We start from the raw sequence: 21,545 nt of genomic DNA, 5'->3' as shown, positions 1-21,545 counted from the left end.
CACAAATGACTGTCCTCTCTGGACACCCTCTGGAGTCAAGGAGCCCTGGAGGATGCATGAAAGGGGGAACCCCAAGTTTGGACTCCTGATCTGAGCTAATTTCTGGGTACTGGCTCCAGAGATTTCCTGGGCACCCAGATTTATATAAGGTGATGATCAGTATGGGTAATAATGCTGTGTCTGTTCAGCAGACACAATTCCAATAAAATTTATGTGTATTTTAGGTATAAAAATATATGCTAGAAAATACACAAGCTAATAACAGGTTTACAGTCAACAGCCACTTACCTTATAGGAATTTAGAGCAGAGATGAGGAGACACATAAAATATTCTGACTGAATTTTGTATCTCGAAAGTCTCAGAGGCTTTGAGAAGTAGTAGCTTAGGTTGAAGGACTCACACATTGCAGAACTAGGGGTGCAGAACTAGGTACTGAGAGGTACCTGTTGCTCTGAGGTCTCTAATAGCTGCACCTTTAGCAGTAAAAGAGAATGAAGCTCCTCTTAGGTGGAAGTCTAAGTGGCCTCCTGGCCACTCAGCCTTACCAAGAAGACTAAGACAGAGAGCAGAGAAGTAAAAAAAACAAGGCTATCAATGAAACTATAGAAAGGAGTTACATTTCTTTACCATTGAAGTGTCTAAGCTGAATGAATGAGTCAACTAACTGATCTTAAGGGAAAATCATAATGCTTTCCATACTTCCAATAAAAGCAACATGTTTTTGTATTGTGAGGACTTGCTTAGAGTGGTGTTTGAGGACAAAAGGCTTTAATCTTTTTAGATAAGGGTTTGTCTGGTTTGCCTGTTTTTAAACAAGAAACTTGAATATTTGAAATTAATAAGTTGAAGAAAGGTACAAATCATAAGTCCACTGAAGAGACTGAGAAACAATTTCTGAAAGACAGTTCTGTGTTAGGTCAGTGGCTTGTATGTTTTGATGCCAAGCCTCTCTTGTATTGTATCCCTCTCACCTTTTGACTTCTCCCTGAGCATCTGCTGTTGCATCACCTCTTGGTCACCTAGGCACTACCCAAGAGCTTCCAGGAATCACCGCCTGCTCTCTGGGGTCCCTGCCAACTCCTTCTCTTCCTTTTCCCCAACCCTAGGTTAGATTTACTTTCCCCTGCAGTGTTTTATAGCTCTTTTGCTAAGACAATTGTACAAGCAGAGATGTGGCACAACTTGTTGGCTTGTACTTTGAGCCTGAGATGAGCCTAGACCTCACCTTGCTGGTAACTTCTAATCTAAAGTGCTCTTTAGGTAGTACCTTCAAATGTGAGACACAACAGAAGAGTTGAGAACCTTTGATACAAGGAGTAACAGAAGATTTATTATGCTACAGGCTTGTCTAAAGGCTGGAGGGTTAATAGTACAATTTATTGTACTTTTCAGGAGCTACTGTTTTTCCACATGCATTCAGTTTTGTTCTGCTGAGACACAATTTGTCTTCTCTGTGAGCTGACTGCTTGCTATCAATACCCACTCACCAGGATTTTCATAGGCTAATGCTAAGAGTTTTTTTGTAACATATTTCCTCCTCACTCCTCAAGCTCTGGCCTCTCCCTCAGGAAAGGACGACCCTGAGGTATGAAAAGATCAAGTGCAGAGTAATTAAATTATTTGTTTTCACATCTCCTAACTGTTACACAATCAAATAGTGTATTTTTAGAGGAGAGTTGGTTAATTGCTGTTAACATTATCAGCATTTCAGGATGATTAGGAGGTGGTGATTGAGTAAGTAATAGCAGTAGTAGGATGTAAAAAAGCAGTAGTAGAGGATGCAATCAAAACTCCAAAGAGCTTATAGAGTACAAAAATAGGAAGTGTATTTCACTATTGCCTTGCAGTTTCCCTTTTCAGAGTTAGCACTAGCAGGGAAAAGCCTGGGAGTGGTAACAGTGCTATGGGTTGTATAAACCAGAAAATATTTTTTGCCTCTCCTTTTTGAGAAAGAAGAGGTTTTCCCATGACTGCTTGTGCAGCTGATTGCAAAAGCACTTCCCTCACTGGGAATGAAGTGCTCGCTCTCCACACTGAACTTCATCTCAAGGTTACTGTGAGCTGAGGGTCTGTAGTGATGCAGGAACTCCAAGCAGGTGCAAAGGAGAGCCCCTTCATTGTAAAAACCCAGCTTTTTTTTTAAAGCAGTTAGCCTGTTGTCAGTTACATAATTGTAAATCACAACAAACATAATTCAACTAACCACCATAAAATTGTGATGTGAACACACAATGGTTGCATCCCTTGGGTTTTTGCCTCTAGTTCAGCTGAGTCACTTTCCCACAGTCCCTTTAAGCTTAGCCTAAGTAGCAGCTCTGACCCATTATTTTACAAAGCCTTCCCTTTGTAAGGTTTTACCTACAAATATGTTACTCCTTGAATCTAGAAATCCTCTTGTCTCATCCCTAACAGAGACACAGTCATCACATGTTTCTATACCCATAAGTATAGAGTTAAGGAAAAAAGGGTTCTTGTTTGACATCAAGCAGAATGGACAAGTCCACATCTAACATGATTTAAGCTTCCTGAGCTCAGATACTGTCTAAAACCAGTCCTCAAAGACCTTTTTTTAATTTTCTTCTCCCTCAAGGGCATTGACTACTCCCAGTCAACTCCCTCTGTGTTGGTTGTAGATACAGGTTTTGGAAATCGGGAGTGGGGCTGTGGCCCATTCTCACCCCTGACTGGCTCCAGCTGTGCAGGACAGGTGAGCAGCACTGAAGGGAATGAGCCATGGAGTGCCCAGGGGCACTGACCAACCCCAGAGGGGACAGAGGGCTCACAGGGGCACTGCATCAGCATCAGGGCTGTGAAAGGCTGGGCTGAAGGGCAAGAAGGGCAGATGCTGCAGCCTGCTGAAATAGAATGGTGCTCCTCTGTGTGGGGAGATGCCTGAAGATTTCTGTTGAGGTATGGTGCTACTCTGTTTGGGAAAGTGCTTAAAATCTTCTGAAATTGTATGGTAATACTCTGTGTATTGTGGCTGTCTCAACTGTGACAAGTGCTGCAAGAGTTGGTATTTTATAGTAAGGCTTTTAATAAGAGTGAACCTTTGAAGAAGTTTTGGATGAGCAGAAGTGACTAAGCTGACTGTGAAATACCTCTGTTTGTGCTGTGGTCCCCACATCAGGACAGGGTTTGCAGCTGTAGAGCCCAGAGAAAAAGTGAGAGCAAAGGGAACCAGGACATTTTTTCTCAGCACTGTTCCCGGGATTGGTATAAAAGGCATGAAGAATGCTATGTCCAATGAGATAGAGGAGAAATATCTACAGAAACAGAAATGTGTTACAAGCACCTTTTGTGAAATGGTCCTGGGCTATTTGATCATGTACATTTTAGTTTTATACCTCAACAGACACATGTTGGTATTTGACCTGGACCAAGATGATTTTTTCAAGGAATGTAGTTTTCCTGGTGAATTCTCAGCACCTGAGATTTTTCCTCTGCAATTCTCCTTCCCAGGTACTGACAAAGCATTATTCTTTATCAAATCACAGCTAACACTTCCACAGTGAAAGAAATATAATTGCAAACCAGCTGAAAATTAATGTTATAGTCTTACAATCTATGTCACAATCCTGATGACATTTGTAGTACAATATTATAATGATGTGGGAGAGGGAATAATTTTAATGGTTGACCTTGGCATTCAAATAACATCTAATAGCTGCAGTTTTGCCCAGAAGATATGTGTCAGTGTTCAGTTTCTATATGTGGATTTAGAATGCCTGAATTAAGTGTCTGCACTGAAGATTTGGATTTGTTCATCTGATGGGGAAAATACAATTTGAAAACTTAAGGTAGGAATTTCTGCTCTAGCTGCATTCAGCAATGGAACTGAAAGCTCCCAGCTTGAAAGTGAGAAACTTCCACTCTCTCTAATGTTAAAATTAGAAAGGAGAAGGATTATGAACCCATACTTTTGAATTCAATAAACAGAACAAGGGAAGTCTGTCCTTGCAGAAAATAGAATTGTAAATCAATGAGAGAGTGATTAAGTGCAGAAGAAACAGAGCCCTCGGTAGGGTTTGCACTAACCATGGAAGTTTAGGAGCACACTCTCCCATCTCAAGCACAACTGGGGTTTAGTTAAACATAATCTGGCCTAATGCCATCAATAAAAATGGCAAGTCATGCTCAAAACACTCACAGAGCAGCCAACTTTCATTTTACAGTGGGAAAAGTCAAGGCACAGTAATGGAGAAGTTATTCTCAAGGAACTGCTGTGTCACATAGGTCAGGTAGGTCTTGTTTTTAACTTAGCACATCATGCTGGTCTCTAAATAGGCCAGTGGGATGCCTTAGCACAGTGAATCCTTTCAAGGCCTTAATGAGGTGTAGTCAAAGACCTTGGACAAAACCCAGGGACTCCCAAAGGCAACTCTGCATATGCCAGTCAGACAAAAGGAAGACCTAGCAAACATGCAGCAAGATGGACTGAAATGTCCACACCAAGAACAAAATATCACTCATTCTGAGCTGGTTTTGCTACTTCCATAAAATTTAGACATGTAGCTTCAGCAGAGAACTGTCTGGGACAGGTTGATGAAATGTTCTCTATATTTGATGCATGTTAAAGCCAATGCAATTAGCTTACTCCTGTTTCCAGTGGAATCTTTTGTGGGCAGGGGTAGACCAGAACTAAACTTGCCATAAAAAACCAACATGTTCTCTGCAGTCTAAGAGGTGGCTCTGCAAAGTGTCTGTCTTGGCTGACATCGTAACTGTTGGTATGTTTGTGATTTGGTTTTAATTCTGGGTGCACATCCTATTCTGAAAGGCCACCGTGAGGGAGAGAAATGAGCTCAGGATGTGTAATTTGTGAATACATTTGAGAAGTAAAGGATGCCACTACAATGGAGAGAGAAATGAAGGGTAGAGCAGTGATCATATGAAAGAAAATATCATTCCTTACCCAGACATGATGTCATAGTCTCTCATGATACAGGAAAGAGCTCGGGAAATGCAAAATAACTGTAGCAATGAGGGCTTGAGAATTCCCTAGGGATGGCTGTGAACAGATTTGTGTGATTAGTCATGCTCCACGTTTGGTTCAGTGTCAGGTTTACTTCAAGACTGAGGTCAATAAATGAAAGGCAAGGAACAGAGAGAATGGAGAAGGCAAAGACAGCTGTAAAAGGAGGAGCTTTAGCTGAGAATGGGGAGCTGGTGAAATGCCCATCGGGATAGTGGTGGGAATGGAGCACAAACTACAGCTCTATCACCTGCCCTTTTGGGACACCTAAAGGGTTTGGTTTGTGGGGTTTTTTTTTTTTTTTTAGTTTTTTGGTTTTTTCCTTTTTTTTTTTTTTCTATCTGGTGGGGTGACATCCATCTAATGTTAACCTGGAAATTAAGGCTACACATTTTATCACAGAGTCTTTCTGAAAGTAAGCTACCCTTTCCATCATTGCATAGTCTCTCCCCTTTGAAAGAGAGCACATTAAGAATGCAGAAGAACACAAATGTGTAAGCAAAATATTGACAGGGAATACAGAAACATTTCAGATATTGTCTTCCTCTTTTTCACTGGGAAGCTTTGCTTATTCCTCAATAAATCTCCATTATTACTTTTTTTAAGCTTCATTGCTAACCAATGACAAAAAATTTGTCTTATATGTCCCACCATTACACATTCCATTGACACAGGGAGTGAGTGGCATTATCTGGAAAGGGGAGCTCACCGTCTAGGTGATTTCAGCCAATCGGCGATGATGATATTGTATTACCAGTTTCATAATATAAATGAAAAAGATGGCCTTCATTTTGATGAAAGCTGTAAAGTAGCTATTGTGCTTGTTTTGTATTGCAAGGTCCAAATGTATTATTTATGCAATTTTCCTTTTGAAAGGAAAAACTGAAAGAGACTATTTCATTTTGCAGCATTCAGTCAGAGCTATTGTCTCATGAATGTGAACATTCCTGCATTTTATCAGCTCCCAATGTAGAAGGCAACTCGCAGATCACACATAGAAAGGATTTTTCAAAGTTTGAAAACTGCTTTTTAAAAAAGCTAGACCCTAATGACTCGAGATATTATTTGTGCGTGCCTGTAGGCTGAATCAACACTTGGCCTATCAGAATGTACACAGAGCAGCGTCTCTTTCAAGGTCTTAAACAGCTTTGATTGAATCTTCTTGCACCTTAAATTGATAATGCAAGCAGCCTGTAATACACAATATTCATAACAATGGAATACATCTTCATTTGTAACTACACACTTTTGTGCCAAGTTAGCACATATTCAGGCATCTCTGAGCCACTTATCGACGTGACAGCAGCCTGGTGTTGTTGCTCTGCTGTAATAAATATTGCCACTGTTCTGGAGGTGGGGAAACTGAGGAAGGTGCACGTTAAGAGATTTGCTTGGGGTGGTAAGGCCAGCGCTGATAGTGTGGAAAAGGTTGTTGGCATCAGCCCATTAGGCAGTCTGTGACACACAGAGTCACTCCCTTGGACCTGGTGATACTCATGTCTATGGAGAAAACACTCATCGTAGAGAGATGTTGAGATTTTTGCTTGTCCTTGACACCAGTAGAAATTAGATGTTTGCCCTTGAACACCCATACAAAGAGGTTGGTTACTCTTTGGTAGAGACACATTAAAGCTTAAATTGATATTCAACCTCTTCCCCTATGTACCTAATTAAAGGCTCACTTCTGAGATACATCTTTTCTTGCATTTTATTTTTTTCCTAAAAAACTACTTTTAGTGCAATGCTTCTGAAACTTGCCGTTAAAAAATACCTCAGTTTTGTCATTAAAACATCAAATTTTTTTGGACCCAGTATATTTCTCACTGTTTATTCTTGTTTTCTGGGATAGTGGCCAAATGCATATATACAACAAATATATTTAAATGTTAGTTTACCTGTTGCCCTGTCATGAAATAATGAATTAGTGGAACCATTCATCTCTCCAGTGAGGTCACACAATTTCTGATAGGGGCTCACAGTGGATAATATTCCTGAGGGTTAAATAAAGGTGATTACATTTTAAAAAACAAATCAGAAATTAGGTTTACATTTATTCCATATACTCATAGATCTTATCTTTGAGTTGACCTAATTGCAGCCTTGCAGTACCTGAAGGGAGCCTACAAGAAAGATGCAGAGAGACTATTTACAAAGTCGTGTAGTGGCAGGACAAGGGGGAATGACTTCAAACTGAAAGAGGGCAGATTTAGACTGGATATTAGGAAGAAATTCATTACAGTGAGGGTGGTGAGGGCCTGGCACAGGTTGCCCAGAGAAGCTGTGGCTGTCCCATCCCTGGAAGTGCTCAAGGCCAGGTTGGATGGAGTTTTGAGCGGAAAATGTCCCTGCCCATGGCAGGGGATTGGAGCAAGATATTATTTAAGGTCCTTTCTAACACAAATCCTTCTGTGATTCTCCAATTCTGTGTTACTCCTCAGCACTAGTGGAACAATTAAATTATTTCTGAGGATGTTCCTGGACAAGTCCATGAATATAACCAAAACCAAATGGTAAATTTTTATTGCAGCTGGATATACAGCTACTACAGTTTAGAACAGAAGTCCCTGTATCTATTCATGTTAGGAGACACCATCAGTAGCAGCACTGCAATCTTTGCCACATTTTCAAATCTCAGCATCCTTTGTTTTCTTCTCTACATTCCCAGACATATTTGGCTTCCCAGGAGTGTAAACTGATATGTTGTATTTAGAAATACTTAAGGGGCTGTAACCATAACATACAATAACAATACTTAACAGATAACATATGCAATAACAAAAATCAAATAAAACAACACTACCCTGAAATATGGGGTTAATTCTGCACAGAGACATGAAAATGAATACTTGTCATGTAATCAAATGGAAAAAAATAATGTAGAAGAAAAAAGCTGGTTCACTGATTGTAGTTGTGCTAATGTCAGATTACAGTTATCTGTCAGCTCTAAGTACTGGCACTCAATACTCCGGATACTTACTTTTCTTAACTGTCTCAATTCGTATTTAAAGCTTGCTTTTGGTGACATTCTTGCCATGGGAATTCACTTGCTCATATATCCTCAAAGTGAACACACAGTGAGTGATAATGCAGGGAATCTGATCTTTTTAGAAGTTCAGATAAATGCATACCTATTCTTTTCTTATTATTCACCTTAATTTATCTATTAGTGACAGCAAAAAGAAATCTGTTTCCATACCTGTGTCTCAAGCAATGATGGGAAATACAGGATGTAGGAACTGGAATTCTCCTGATTGAACAGCCTGTCCTAAATTTCAGTGTGTTTTAATCATATTAGTTGTATTTTTATCTCCTGAATTAAATAAAATCTTTTTCTTTTGTCTCGGGTATTTATTGCCATTTCAGGATTAGTGTGCCACTGAAATGATCACAAGTCTTTTACTCTGGGTGCTGGATAAAAAGATATACTAGAAAATCAAATTGTTGGCATACAGAGTAAATTGCTGTGGACTAGCAATTTAGCAACAGATTTGGGCAACAGGTATTGCTCTCTCGCCAACATTCCTGTCCTTGTCTGAGGCAGATGGCTTCAATTTTATACATAGTTTTTCAGTCTGTAAAGGAGAGATCGTATATTTATTCATCAAAACAAAACAAAATGAACAAAAAGCCCACAGTGCAACTTTCTATGTGCCTGGTCAGTGAATTAGGCTTGGAAGAAAAAATTGTTTTATTTGGGAAATAAGTCTCCATTATGCATTTGAATATGAAAGCTAGAATTGCCTAAAAAATGAGGACATGTTTCTTCTCATAAAATATCTTTTCCTTCATACTGAAAAGTGTAGCAAGGAGCATGGAATTCTTCTTAATCAAACCTTCAGCTGGCAATGGTTTAGTTTAGGATACAGATTAATTTAATACCAAATAGTGAGTGATCAGTGCAAGTTGTCATGCTGCCCCATCTGGGTTCTCTGCCATTTGCCAGTATGGAAAACCTGTCTTCTTTTCCTCCAACATTTTTTTAAAATTCTTCATGTATTTCTTCTGAGCTGCTCAGATTTCCAATTTTTCCCTTCCTCCCCTTCACTTCTCAATCTGCACACCTCTGATAATACATAATAGAATAGGACAGCAAGATGGCAGTATGTTTTTGTCTTTCAGTCTGCAGCTGAAAAGGTGAGTAGGTGTCACACAGCCTGCCAGAGGTGGCTCAGCTCTGTGTGGATGGAAAGCTCCGTAGGGCCAGGGCTGAGGTGGCTGATATTCAGCTGCAGAAACCCAGATATTCAGGATGGGGAATGGTAAAAGTACCTCAATATCTACATTGCAAAAGCCCTTGTAAAAAGGCAATGCCCCAGATGGAACTTGAGGCTCTGGTTTAAGCTATGTTGTTTATGGTGTTGAGGAAGTGTAGGGTCTAGTCTTTCTGCCTTTGATAAGAAAGAAATTCCTTCCACTGGAACTAAATCCTGAAAAAGAACTGCATAATAAATTCTAGGTGGAATGACAGAGACATCTCTTCTTGGGAAGTTAATATATTACTTAAGACCTGGCAACAGCTTAGCTCCAGACACACTGTTGATTCTCTGTAAGGGCAACTCTGACATCCCAGTGAGAAAGTTTACTTCCTTCACACCTGGACTTGTGTGCTATTAAACCATCACAGCAGCTGCTGAATTATTCATCTTTTTCCAGCAGACAAAACTAGTATTCCAACCAACACCCCCCTCGCCCAAGAGGAAAAAGCAGTTTGAAGGAGGGAATGCATTACAAAATCTGCAGTACAAAAGTTTGCATCATTAAGCATTTAGGGTTTACATAGAGAGCAGTGGCATGCAACAGCAGGCACATCCCTAAGCGATTTTTCTGCAATCAGAATTTCATTCATTACCCAATTTTCATGCAAGTCCCCTGGCATTTGAAATATGGTTCAAGGTAGGTTTCCCCAAGGGCTCTCCCCCTCCCATAATAACTGATTTGCAGTGTCCAAAGACAGATCTAAATATCTTTTGCTCAAGCTACTTAAGGCCTGCAGAGCAGGATCCTCTGTCATCCTCATCACATCTCACACCTACAGAACAGATAATAGATTATTATCTGGTCTCCAACATTTCATCAGTGTCTCCAGCTAAGGCACCTTGAGTTATTTTATCTGGGGGCAGCAGTGAAAGAAAGAGAGGGGGTGAATGAAAATGTATTTGCACTCTACAGGAGAATGAAGGTGTGGATGGCAAAGAGAAGGAAAGGGGAAATGAGAGGTGCTTTCTTTTGGTATTACAGGAAAAGGAACAGAGCTAGTCCTGGCAAAGTTCTCTGCTCTGATTATGTATCCACTTTTATTCAATCACTGAATTGCTCTATGTCTGACACTTGGTCAATAGTGCAATCTACCACTGATCAGAATAAAACAGCCATCCTAGAGTACCTTGGAATTTCATTAGTTTCTTTTCAATGTTGTCTTTATAACTAGGTGATAACTTGGAAACACAAACTTACTGCATGGTTCCATACTTTTTCACATAAAGAGCCTGAGACTCTAAACAGTGATGTATATATTTTTTTAAATCAGGAACGCTTCTCTTAAACAATTTCCTTTTCACAAAAAAAAAAAAAAAAAAAAAAAATCCTCAATATAATCAAAGCCACAGACGGATTCCTCATCTCAAAATTATATCTGTTCTTCCCAGGTTAGAAATTTTGGAGTCTATGTTTTGGTTATCCCCTAGATGACCTCCTAGTCTAAATCCATTTTCAAAAGCTTTGTTAAAAAAACCTCCATTATTAATAATTCTTACTCGGCTATTCCTGTAAATGTGTCAGTTAACATAAATTCCTTCCATTAATTTATAAAACAAACTGGCTATAATTTTTAGTCTTCTCTTTCAGTATCAATTTCATAATTTTGAAGTAAATGGAAACAAAACAGGAGACTGACTACTGCATAGGTTCATGGGAATCGGACACTGTAGATGTTTATCACTGGTGGCAATACAGGCACTTTGAAACTTGCTCTTTAAGCAAGGAACTTTAAAGCAAGGCTTTAAAGGACAGTGGACTCCACATTTTTACTCTTGTGGAACATTTGGTAGCAGATTTGTTCTGCTCTCGTCTACTGGCACTTCCTATAGAACTGAGATTAAAAAGACAGTGGTTGTGTTACCTGGTGATGATGATTGTGAAAAGCTGCTCTCTGTTCCCAGGATAATTGAACTAGAATGTGCAATTAATTATTTTACTTAGTAGCTTTTTTGCTGTTGTTTTTTCATGGTTACTTTCTTTTTCTGGCACCCTTTTAGCTCCATGTCTGACCTGGGTTGCAACATGCTCTGCAGGATTCATACTGAGTCCCTGCTGACAGCCTCCAACTGGAAAGTTTTTCCAAGATAAGGTGAAAACAATCTGCTCTGCCTGGAGGCTGATCCAGGGCAAGGAGTGGCCCTGCTTTGAAAGGTTGCCTGAAAGGGCATGTTTGCACCCAACTCTGAGATCGAATCCAAAGTAAACCTGATTTCTCTCTAGGAAAAGGCTGAAGCAATCCTGTCAAGCCCTCTCTAGTTTAATGTAATCTGTAAGCATCTTTTCTAAAGTGAGCCTGTCTACTGAACCCCTCTTCTATCTCAGCTGTCCCCTAGGACAAAAACAAGGGTCACCTTTGGCTCAGTCTATTCTACAGGCTGAGCCAAGAGATTTGACTAAAAAATAACATGAAAGGATCATTCAGCAATCCCCTCAAATAATAATTTCCTTTTGCTGTCACCCTCAACCTATTGTGACATGAATCTATGCACTGTGTAACCTATTCAGTCCATATTCTGCATTTTTCTTCTAAAGCATAATTTCATCCTTAATTTTTTGAGCATTGTTCACTCATCTGTTTTGTTTCCTGTTCAACAGCCCCTGTTTCACATAATTCTATTTCTCTATTGTCTTAGAATTCCTACTTAGCCTGTGATGTTTTCATAGCCTGCAATTTCCTTAGCTTCTCTCGTTGTTCTTGTCTTACCTTTCTCCTAGTCTTCTTCATGGTCCAGAGGAGCTTTTATCTCTCCAGTTTTTGTCTGTAGAATAAATATCTTATGAAGTCTTTTCTAGTTTCTTTCTCATTTGCTCTTTTAATCCATTTAGTTGTTTTAGTTTACACCTGCATCAATCTTTCCTCAGTAGCTTCCTTGTCCAGGTGCTTCCTTCCATACACCTGCCTTTTCCAGCTCTGTCGTCTACATTTGGCACATTTTTCTGCATTTCTCTTATAACTCATTAATCTCCAATGCCTTGAAGCTGCACGTTAAATTGTTGTTGAAGGAAAAGACCACTGAAAACGTGGGTGATGATCTGGACATCTTAGTGGCTCATCTTCAAGTGTGACTGAGGCCTAACAAACTGTGGAAGCTGTAGTATTCTTCTGCACCAATGGATGAAGAAGAGTCCAAACATCAAAATGAAAAGAAGTAGGGAGGAAGGGCAGTGACCTTTGAAATCTCTTTTGGGTTGTTTATTTGTTTGGGTGCTTGGTCTTTACTGCTGTCTCATTAAAATACATTGAAATTAAAATACAAAGTATAAAAAGGCACCTAATTAATAGCAAGATCAGACTAATCTCACTCCTTAGGTGAGTTAGCCTAGCATGGTTGTGCTGGAGGAGGCTCTGTGCAGGGTCAGGTGGTTGGTTTTCAGCACAGCTGTTAGGTTGTGTGTGTCAGCTGGAACACCCTCTCTGGTTTGCTCCTTATGTTGTTTACAAAATGCAGCAACAGAGCATCTTCTGTCCTTGCCAGCAGATGCAGTTGTTTAAGCAGATTTTTTTTTTTGGGGGGATGTGAATTCAATAACTGGGATATGGCCTTGATGTGCACAACAACCACCCAGATGTGTAAAAATAAGAAGGAAGCTAACACCAAACCCTTCCCTGAATATGTGGAGGTACCATTATTCTACTCTGTAATCTATCATTGTATTTGTTTTTTTACCATTCAGTAGGACCCAAAAACCTAAGATTTATCATGTACAGCATCTTATCTGATCCTGCTTCTAACCTTCATTTTGTGAAGGGAAAAATTTCAATAAAAGTTGGCATCCCCTTGCATCCTTTTTTTTTTTTTTACAAAATCAATCATAACTTTGATTGAAAAGAATCTTGCATAAGGACTGAAATGTAGATCCTCTGGGTTAAAACAAATTGCATTTCCATGGAGTGGTCATCTGCAGCATTTTTCACCTAAAACTCTTTTAGATATCGGGGTGGTTTTATAAGGAATTCAGGGATGGTGGGAGATTCCTACAAGGGCTGTGCTCCAGAGCAGCAGAAACCACAGACTGTGCACATCAGTTAGTGAGCAAGATGTGGAGCTCAGTGCTAGAGATTCATCCTTTCATGACCTGCTTGAGGAAGCTCAAGATGACAAAACAGCAGAAACCTCTGCCTTTTTTCCTGGTTCCGAGGGTAGTTCAAGTCATCAGTCAGCCCAAGTTTGTAAATGTAAATATACATACGCCTGGGCTCATTTGAGCTCTTTTACAGCTTCACTCTTGAAATCACCTATATTGATTATGTTTTGTTCCTTCTTTAAGAGCAGCTTTGGGCAGCTCTAATGAAGAAAAGATTGTTTTAAACATGAATGCTTACAATGGAATTGGCTATTTTTCTTTTTTGCTATTTTTTTTTCAGTAAACCACTGCATAGCAACACATTTGTGCAGAACTATTACAGGTATTAAATGAAAATAAGTTGATGCTAATAGACAAACCAATTACTATGTTGTCTACAAAACTTAAATATCATCAAGAAACGGAACAGAGAACTGTGTATTTTGCTTTACTATAATTTCTGTGCTAAACTAATGGGTTTTCTTTGCACTGTGAATAACATAGGCTACTATTTGTAAATTTTCCCCCTAGATTGAAATTTTTTTTTTATGTTTAATTTTTTGCTTAATTTTCTTTTTAGAACAAACCTGAATCACCAATATCTACAGTAGGAAACTACTGCAATTTGAAAACTGCTGGTGTTTTCTGCTTATGAAAAATTGTGAGATAATAATATTTCTGTGGGTGAATTTATGGTTATATGCATGGTGAGTATCTTCTGAGAAATTACTTTTGTGTGTTTTCAATAGATTTATTATTATTTTTTTTTTATTATGGTGGCATTTTCCTCTCTTTGTTGCTGGTAGTGATTTCAGAAAAGCAAAATAAAAACAAAAAAATGTGTAAATATTAGCCTTTACTGAAGTTTATAGACTGAATCCAAAGTAAATGCTGGTGTTATAAAAAAAAATAAATATAAGATTTGATCTTTAAAGATAAGGCAGGTGCTTCACCTATAGCTCTTTCAACAGAAGACTGTGATGAGATGATCCATAGCTCTCAACTTATAGTGTGAAGGTGTTATTTGTGGGGAGTAATTTGTAATTTCCCCTGTCTGTTTGGCTACAGGGAGACTACAAGGGAATATCTAATTGCTGATAATGTTGGTTTTTAAGGAGTGGAGTTAGATATGGCTTTAGATTTTTGCTTGTTTTCTCTGTGATCCATCAACCTAATACTATTTACTGCTAATGAAATTTAGCCAAGTTTATGAAGATAAAGAAATGTGTTTCAAATGTTAAGATATGGAAGTCAGTAGTGTCACACAGTGAAAGACATGGAATAAAAACTTGGATTTTTTTTCATAAAGAGTGAAAATACAGGCAAGTGATTGTTCAATACACAGAGCTATGCAACAGCTCAGTCTGCAAAAATTCAAAATATTATTGACTGGAATATAACTCCAGACTTCGGGGCAGGTGTTTAGGCTTTTAACTACCTCAGTAAAAGACAAAATGAATCTTCAATAAAAGAAATTCAGTAGTAACATTACTATCTAGCATAAGAAAATGGATGCTAATATTTCAGCTGTATCATCCCTACTTCAATAGCTAACTGTCCAAAACCCTGTCTGAACAATATCTCAAGGAATAAAACTTCTTAAACACTGTTTTTAGCTCTTTATTCAAGGGATACAAAAATGTCAATGAGTACATGGGCTGTATAACCATCTGCCCTATATTGAAGAATAGGTAATGTGTCATAAGCTGAACCTGTAACCAGACAACAAAAAAAGGGAACCTCCTGCAGTAAATGCACCCTTTCACTGTCTCCTTTTCTGTTGAAATCTGAGAGAGTAACAGCATGTTAAAAAAAAAGTCAGGGTAAAATGTTTTATCAAATACAACAGCTTATGTGGGGCAAGTAATAGAGGAGGAAAATTACATTAAATTGTGACCCTGTTAAAAAGTTTGAAATTTAGCTGAGTATCTTTCCTCTTCTCTATTCCTTGATCTAAGATGCTGTTACAAATTCAGATATATGAACCAAGGCATCAATTTAGTTGCTTTTTTTTTTTTTTTTTTTTCTCTCCCAGCTAATAGATATTAAATTTTGTATTGAGCGTTCAAAGTTATTTCCAGCCAAGAGCCTGGGAGGTCTTTCCACCCTACTGAAGCCAATTGGTTTGAATTGCACAGAAGGTAGGAAATATATAATATTTTCTCCTGCCTTTGTGGGGCTCTCAAACTATTTTACCTCCTTAGACTCAAGAGTAGAAAGTCTGTAAGAAATGAATTATTAATCTTCGATTTGTATCAGCAACAGAATCCCTTTACCAAAGGAGTAGCATTTCTTCCATGCTTTTGGATGTTTTCTTCCTTATATCAAATTCTGACCCTTTGGTAAGGTGTCTTCTTTTGACTCACAGATTTGCTGGCTTTCATAAACACACTGCCTTTACTTTTAATCGGTGCAGGAGTTCAGTCTGAGGAGCTTGGTGGTCAGGTTATAATCAGAACTACATCTAACAGAGTGCTGGCAAAATAAAATAAAGCAAAAAAAAAAAAATCCAGTATGCATAAAAATGTGTCTTCTGGATGAATATGGATGGAGCTGTAGTTTTAAACATGGTCTTCCTGCCCCCCATTTGCACAAATCTCCATGTGGCAGAGAAGCAAGGGGTGAAGGAAGAGGTGGTAGCCAAGTGTTACAAATGCTTTCTGCTTGTTCCAGAGTTGTCACAGCAGCATTGTAGCATACTCCTGATCTGGTTTGTTGGCTGGTATTAAAACCCTGTGTAAAAGTGCTGATGATTTGATATTGAGTCATTAGAGCATGTGAGACAAGCTCTGGGAGTGATGGAGAAGACAAGGGCTCATCAGAAGGACCTTTGAAGTTACCCCAAATAGGAAGAAATTTAGATTATTATTTTTTTAAAATAATATTTTCTTTGCATAATCTATGTCCTGTAATTCAGTCTATATGAGCTGTAGCTTGAAGCTGCATGGGAAAACAGCTTGCTTATAAATAGAAAATTAGATATTCCTATGCCATGTATATCTCAACACCACAGTAATTTCCTGGCATTGATAGTTTATGAACATGTAGACAAAAGTTTCTACCAAACCTGCCACATGTGATGAACAATGTAAATGTTAGTCTAGAAGGTAACTCTGATCTAATGACCATGATCATGAATATGACTCTGAAGTCATGGTAATCTAGTTATTTGCCCTCATATTAATGAATTGAAAATCACACTTTGCATATAGCAAGTACCAGAGCACAGAAAAAATTGCATTTTTGATGGTTCTTGTGGGGAGGAAGAGTATGAACCTAGAGTACTCTAAATTAGAATCTAAAGCAATCTTCTTGATAAATCTTCCCTTACTTGGCTAAGATGAAAGAAGTGGGCTGAGACTTAATGTAAGAAAAATTACAAAGCTGGTGAATAGTGAATATGGTTTGGTCCAGAGGTACAGGCCAGCCTTTTCCAATCCCAGAGAAAGTAAGGATTATTAGACTAGGCACATCCTAAATATCCTTCCCAAGAGAAGTAATAAATATCCTGGGCCTTCTGGTTCCAAATTGATTCAGTGGTAAAAAATGACATAGAGGAGGATGAATTTCAGTGTTGCTGAATTCTTATGGAAGAATCCTGGGGGTTATAGAGGATCATCCTCTCAGACTAGGGGAGCACTGTTTTCCAGATGGAAGTTGCCACAAAACCAATTCTCTTTACATAAAAATTCTCTTCACAGGCCTTGCTTCCTTCATGGAAGAAAGTGCTTTCTTGTCTCTATCCCTGCTTTTCAAACAGCATTGAAGTTTATGCCCATGCACATCTCTACCTCTGAACACAGTAATTATTTTCCCTTGACAAGATGGAGCATACAAACATCCATATTTACCAGACAGATGCCATGTCAAGTGCTTGTTTTTACTGCTGCCATTTGGCTCATCTCTGAGAGTTTCCAAGGTCTTGCTAGGTACTTAAATCCATGCAACCAAAACTCTTGTTTGGTGTATTACCCTTCACATTTACAAAAAATGGCATTAATTCTGACAACTAACACTTGATTATTTTAAATATAAATGTGTGCATTTGATTAATTCACGTGTAAATTGAGTTATCAGAACATGTTTTCTTTTATCTCTGCTATTACCTAAATATACCAAACCTACAAACAAGGCCCAAAGGAATTTTCCTGGCAATCTCTTGTTTTCCACTGTCCTAAAAATATTGGAGTACTGATTTGAGTAAAAACAGATCAGTAAAGCTTCAGTAATCACTATATTTAGTGAGAATATGACCTTTTATTTTCTTTCTTTCCTTCATTCTCTTAGTACAAGTAACTGATCGATTTCTTCCTGAACAGAGGGATTTTTTATCCCAATTTAAAATTAATTAACATAGTGTTTTAAAAGGTCCAACATTTTAAGGTATGTTAATTTCATGTTTACATTTTGCACACATCTGGGTGAGACCACTATAGCTGGCACTGATTACTGCATGTTTTACTCTTCAGCAAAGAGAAAATAAGGAATAGCAGGAATGTAGCCAAATAACATTTAATTGCATGATAAAATTTGCTGGATATTCAGTTTCTGTTCTGAGTGCACCACTGAGTATTGCTACAAAGCGCACTCATACACTACTTTCAAGACTATTATACAAATTTTTAAATGCTACTTTACAAAGCACTTTTAAAAATACTGCTGCTATTGAATCATCTCAATCCTCCTACAGTGAAGAGAAAGAGGAAGTTCATAGAATACAAATGTTACTCTACTGGAAAATATTTTACACCTTCTTTTGTGAATTCTGTCAAACTCCCAGTGCTTTTTTCAGGATTTGTTCTTCCACTCCTGCTCAGCCTGGGTGTTTTCTTCCTGCTGCTTTTCCTCATGTATTAGGGTACAGCCAGAGACAGAGATATGACACATTGCAGATAACATCCTAACATATTAAATAAGGATGTTCAAACATAGTGACAGATCCTGTTGTATGATGATACATCAGGGCAGCTCAAAGATAAGAATTTTAATATATTCTATTATGGAATCACTTAAGCTGACTAAGTGATAGCTGTGGGGGGAATGGAATAGCTTGTAGCTTCTGGAAAGGGTTAAGAGACCAGAAATGGGAAATACCTGGGTGCTACAGGGAGACAGAGGCAGGAGTAAGCAAAATTTAAAAAATCCTCGATCTCTTTAAATAACACATGATACAGCAAATGTAATTTTTTTTTAATGTGGAGGATGAGATGTCCTCAACATATGTGTCCTGCAAAGGCCATCTGTCTGAACTGTCCCCAGCCACAACTTATCTACAGTTTCTCTGAGTATAGGCTATGAACATCTACCACTAGATAATAGAATCTCAGAATAGTTTGGGTCGGGAGGGGCCTTTACAGGTCACCTAGTTTAACCTCCAACTTCATCAAGCAGGGCCATCACCTAGATCAGGTTTCTCAGTGCCCTGTCCCACCTGACCTTGAATGTTTCCAGGGATGGAGCATCCACCATTTCTCTGGGCAACCTGTTCCAGTGCCTCACCACCCTCTTTGTCATATATAGTCTAAATCCACCCTTTTAAAATTTAGAACCATTATCCACTGTCCTATTGCAACAGGCCCTGCTAAGAAGTCTGTCCCCATTTTCCTTAAAAGCCCCCTTTAGGTACTGGGAGGCTGCCCCCAGGTCTCCCCAGAGCTTCTCTTCTGCAGGCTGAACAGCAGCCCCACCTCTCTGAGAGCTGCTCCATCCCTCTGATTAGCTTTGTGGCCTTCTTCTTCGTCTGCTCCAGCACATCTGTCCTACTCTGAGAAGCCCAGGGCTGGATGCAGCACTCCATGTGGGATCTCACCAGAGTGGAGCACAGGGCACAATCAACCCCCTGGGCCTGCTAGCCACCATAGATACTTTGGTGGCCCCAGCCTGCCTCATTCTTCTTAAACCTCTGCATCTCAGTCCTTTTAGTTTCTAAATTTCCTTTAGATTTAGATTAGATTTTTACTGAGAAGGCTATCAGCTACTTTAAAATGTATTCTTTTTTTTTTTTTTTTTTTTTTTGGCTGCAAAGTATTTTTCCATTTGAAGTTAAATTTTAGTCCCAGAGAAAGCATCCACCAGAAGTTTGACTTCCAGGATAAGGAAATATCTTTTGGAATTTGTCATAAGTACAACTTTAAGCATGTGAAGGGTATTCCCTTTCATATTAGGAAAGGCTCTCTTTGCATTTTCCTTCATAACAAAGAACATGCTTTCACCTAGAACTACAAGCCACTTTGCTAAATGAATTTGGATGGTGAAAAGCATTTACTCCCATGATATCTGAAAACAAAAGCAGTATTGTATTTGAATTATGGAAGCTTTTTATAAAGGAAGAGGCTGTTTCATCATTAAGAATACATAACTTTATTCAGAGATATTACATCAGTGTTGAATTTGGCTCTAAGTACAGAAAGCACTATGATAACTGTATTTATATTGGCTTTCATATATACTTAAGTCTGGCAAGTGTATCTTGTGGGCACCTGTTTGATGCAGAGATTTATGAAGAATGCCAACATTTGGTCTTGATATTTAAAAACAATTTGTTAATTGTCAAGAAAAGTAAACTGTTAACATCTTTATTTACTGATGAGACAACACGTCAGTACTGGAACCTATTCAAAATGGACAGCCATTTATTAGTCTCTAAAACATTGAAGTTTTAAAACTGGAGCCTTTTTCTTTTTATGTCTTCTAAGTTTTGATTTTGCTCACAAACAATCCCTAAGTAGATTTTTCATTTTCCCAAAGGGTTGCAAAGCTCCTTTTCTATTGAATGTCATACACAGCTTGTGCCAGAGGGAGATTTTGGACCCCCAAAAATACAAAAGAAACACTTCCTGGTTTACTGTTCCCTTCTATTCACTCCCCTTTCTTTTTTTCCATACCATGTCTTAGTGTGTCCCAAAGCCGTGACTTTCAAAGTTGCAGATTTTACACATGTATGTGTCATAGTGCTGGAATTATTTACAAAGCTAAAATTATAGAACCAGCCCCCTATGCCTGGTAGGACTGTGTCAGCAGGCAGAGAGGATTATCAGAAAAGAGTGTGGTGAAGATGGACTAAACAAAGGGAGGAGCAACCTGGTGGAAGGCACTTCCAAGGAAATCAGTATTTCAGCCCATGCATGAGCGAAGCTTTGAATTGATTCCCTTGAGCACCTGATAACAAGCTGCCCAGAGGTCAGTGTGGTATTGGTGTGCTTTTGGATAAGCAGCTTCATGCTGCTGTAGCTGTTGGGTCTCTGTTTTCCAGTTCAGGAGTTGGAATGGAGATCACACCGTGCGCACAAGATGCAACCACGCCGCTGAGAGCTGTCTCGGCACTGAGTTGCTGTGGTCCCGTTTCTGAAATGAGAGGCTGGCTCTGAAATCCCTTTATTCCTGGATCAGGAATGGTGTGGCCAGCAGGAGCAGGGAGGTCATTCTTCCCCTGTACTCTGCACTGGTGAGGGCACATCTCGAGCGCTATGTCCCGTTCTGGCCCCTCACTTTGGGAAGGATGTTGAGATGCTCAAGCACATCCAGAGGAGACAACAAGGCTAGAGAGGGGCTGGGAACAAAATTCCTGTGAGGAATGACTGAGGGAGCTGCAGATGTTCAGCCTGAAGAAAAGGAGACTCAGGGTGATCTTATTGCTCTCTACAACTCCCTGAGAGGTGGTTGTGGTCAAGTGGGGTTGGTATCTTTCACAGGCAGCACTGACAGAACCAGAGGACACAGCCTCAAGCTGAATCAACGGAAATATAGTTGTATATTAGGAAAATGTTTTTCAGGGAAGGAGTGATAAAGTTCTGGAAATGGCCTGCCCAGGGAGGTGGTGGGGTCACCATCCCTGGATGTGTTTAAAAACAGATTGGATGTGGCACTGGGTGCCATGGTCTAGTTGAGGTGTTGGGGCTGGGTTGGACTCTATGATCCTTGAGGTCTCTTCAAACCTGGTGATTGTATGATTCTGTGAATATTCCAACAGCCCCATTTCTTTCTCCAGCTCAGTCCCTCATGTTCTCCCTCTAAAGTAATTTCTTGTCTCTCCCCCATCTTGTCCTTTTATTGGCAGTGCGTGTTATTTTTGTAATGTCTTCTCACTCCTTCCTTGGATAAAGAATGCCAAAGAAAATTGGTTTCTATTATATACTTTTCATATATTTAATGTGCATTATCAGGAGAAAGGGAGAGAACAAATATGAGCCTCAGGTTTGACTGTGATTTAGATTTGCAGCAAATCCTGCTCAGTTTGCTCCTGTGATC

General features: G+C 39.1%; 1 long non-coding RNA gene across 1 annotated transcript in view; it reads left to right on the top strand.

Moving 5' to 3' along the window:
• The first annotated feature begins 528 nt into the window (after positions 1–528).
• LOC110472996 (uncharacterized) overlaps positions 529–21,545 on the top strand; it is a 165,184-nt gene continuing 144,167 nt past the window's right edge. The window contains exons 1-2 of the long non-coding RNA XR_002465798.4: positions 529–14,005; positions 15,334–15,439. This is a non-coding gene — a long non-coding RNA (uncharacterized LOC110472996). The remainder of the gene's footprint in view (positions 14,006–15,333; positions 15,440–21,545) is intronic.

This window comes from Lonchura striata, chromosome 1A (genome assembly GCF_050655825.1).
Source record: "Lonchura striata isolate lonStrDom1 chromosome 1A, ASM5065582v1, whole genome shotgun sequence".
In the NCBI taxonomy this organism is placed as follows: Eukaryota; Metazoa; Chordata; class Aves; order Passeriformes; family Estrildidae; genus Lonchura; species Lonchura striata.
Note: the sequence above shows the minus strand (reverse complement) of the source record. Positions and strands in the feature narration are given on the sequence as shown.